Source organism: Nannospalax galili, unplaced genomic scaffold (assembly GCF_000622305.1).
Source record: "Nannospalax galili isolate Female #2095 unplaced genomic scaffold, S.galili_v1.0 scaffold146, whole genome shotgun sequence".
NCBI classification, from domain to species: Eukaryota; Metazoa; Chordata; class Mammalia; order Rodentia; family Spalacidae; genus Nannospalax; species Nannospalax galili.
In genome coordinates, this window is record NW_008357929.1 from 7,943,201 (window position 1) to 7,945,975 (window position 2,775).

At 43.3% G+C, this 2,775-nt stretch overlaps 1 pseudogene; it reads right to left on the reverse strand.

Moving 5' to 3' along the window:
- Positions 1-453: 453 nt before the first annotated feature.
- Positions 454-2,098, reverse strand: LOC103752233 (annotated as a pseudogene).
- Positions 2,099-2,775: the final 677 nt, after the last annotated feature.

Here is a 2,775-nt window from a genome sequence, read left to right on the forward strand (position 1 = left end):
AAAAGCTACGTAATTTCTATCACACATGCCTAGAATTTAGGTCTGAGAAAAACTCAAAGCAAGTAACTCAAAAGGAGCAAGTCCAAGAAAGGGAAAGCTATGAAGGAGAAAAGACCAGCAGACAGAATACTAGGAAAAACTGGCATTCAAGTATTGGAAATATCCCAAAGGAGACAATGACTGGGACCTACTGCAACAAAGTCATCAAAGCTGTATACAAACATCAAGCACTGTTAGGTGAGCAGCCCAGCAGGCAGTCTGCTTGGAGGTAAGGCAAGAGATTCAGCTCACAACTGGACCCAAAAGCCAGGGTTCAGCTAAAGTCATAATTCTCTACTGCAATTTTCTCTTGGTTGTCTTCAGAAAATAGTAATTTGCTTGTTTTCTGTTTTTTATTTTTTTCTCTCCATGTGATCCAGACCATCTCTTTAAACCCCCAAAGAGTGATACTTTTCATGTACGAAAAGACATAGAACTCAGATGAAAGTATCTGCAGCGACAGCAGCGACCCTGATGGTTGCTCTTCATTGCGTCCTTAGCTGCCATAATCAGAGGCGTTGAACTAATGGTTTGGCCAGTTTCAAGAAGGGATGCTATAGAGAGTTCTTTGGCTGAACTCTTTTCTCTACACCCATTTCCAAACATGGATTTAAGAAGTCCCAAAATATTGGGGAAAGTTTCTCTGGATTCTGAAGTTCAGGGGTTCCATTAGTTGCTATCAGGTACAGGGCCTGTAAGGGATATTCACTGACATATGGAGGCTCTCCTTCAACCATCTCAATAACCATGATGCCCAGAGACCATACATCAACTTTGAAGCCATAGGCTTTCCATCTAACCACCTCTGGTGCCACCCAGTGTGGTGTTCCAACCATAGCACTGTGTTTGCTTTGCTCAGGGGTGATTTGGGTACAGAAACCAAAGTCAGAAAGTTTAACTGAGCCTTCCATTCCCCAAAACACACTGTCACTTTTGATATCTCTGTGGATCACTTGATTAGCATGTAAAAACTCCAATGCCTGTAGGCTCTCTGCATACAGCAGCAATCTGTACTTCCTCCATGCAGGTTTCTGTTACAACATCAGTGAGTGACCTACTATCAAGGTACTCCATTACCACAAACAACTCATCTTCTACCACGTAACTGTCCAAGAAGTTAACTATGTTGGGATTCTTTAATTCTTTCATCACCAGAATCTCCTTAATGATCAATTCCTTCTTTGGCTCTTTCTATAAATTAATCTGCTTGATAGCAACCTCTTGTGCCCAGTGCCACATCAATTTCAGTGAAAACTGTACAAGAAGCCCCTGGTCCAATTTCTTTCATATCTTGTACATTTTTTTCTTAGGGTCATCTTATGCTCACAATAGTTCTCAATTTCTCCATGATCTCTCTGTCATCTTGGCCTTCTTCTGAAGACTTGGCACCACCATCAACATTAGAATCACCAACTGGAGCAGGAATAGGGTCATTACAGATGGAGTGTAAATTGATTTTTGTATGATCTGGTCAAGGGGCGATGACAGGAGCAGCAGCCTCTTCATCATCTTCCTCTGTTACACTGCCAATGTTTCTGATCCCTTGGTATTCTGTGCTGGTGTTGCAGAAGGGAAGCCATCCTTCTCAGGAAGAGTAAAACTCAGATACTTCTGTTTCACTGTGTTGCAGTTGTAGAACTTTAGGACAGCCAGCACAGCCTGAGGGTTCTTCTTTTGCTCTAGTTTGGTGATACTGGAGTTCTGTAACAATCGAGCCCACTGTTCTAGCAGGCCAGTAAACTCTCCAGTAACAGCATCAAACCTGACATGGATGGTGTCCTCAAAATCAGATGAAGGAGGAATCTCTGGTCATTCTTTTTCTTTCTTTCTACTTCCTTTTTCTGTGCCTGAGAATATGGAGATGATTTTGTTCCTGGGCTTTTTTTTCCCTCTGAAGTAGAAGGCAAAGGTTTCAAACAGTGAGTGGCTGATAAAGGAACTTTTCCTCCAGTGCTGAAAATGGTACTGCCATTTGCACAGGAGGTGCTGGAGGCTTGTTTTCTAGTTCTCCATTACATGATTCAGAATTATGAAATGGCCAGCGAGGGAAGGTCTGCATCCGGCCAAGTGCCTCTCTGTTCAAGCTCAGTGGGCTGCGGAGCTGTCCTGGGCAGGCACATGGAACAAATAAACACATTTTTAAAAAAATGTTTAAAGAGTCATTACCAACTCAAGTTCAATGACAGAATATTCTCTTTCGTGGTTTCCCATACTAGGCCATTGTCTAGGCCCCCATCTGCATGCTGAATCATGGATTTTTCTTTCCTCTGTATTAAAAGTTGAACCTAAGGGGTATCATTGATCATTTTTATTGTGGGGTCTCTCCCTCTCCTTGTGGGTTGTTGGCCACCAATCCACGAGAACAAAGGGAGCAGAAGTGAAGAACAGGGTCAGGATGGCCAGTGAGCACTGATGGAAGAAAGCCCTTTCGGGGAGGCAGATTCAGTGATACAGCTCCAGATTCAGAGATACAGCTCCATTTATTCAGTGGGGGTCAGGGAAAATATAGTGTGAAGGCAGTAGCCAAAGCCTCAGCTGATAGGTGCTCATAGTATGCTTTATTTACATGTGGCAGGGGGATCCTATCATCCAGCTATAGGGCAATGCCTAATTGTCATATAGAAAAAACCTGGGGGTTTTATTGCAGGTAACTATGCCAAAGGTCATGTTCCAAATAAGGTCAGGCATCCGTGCTTGGTGGCACTTTCCAGGTAAGTCAGGCAGAGAGCAGGAGGC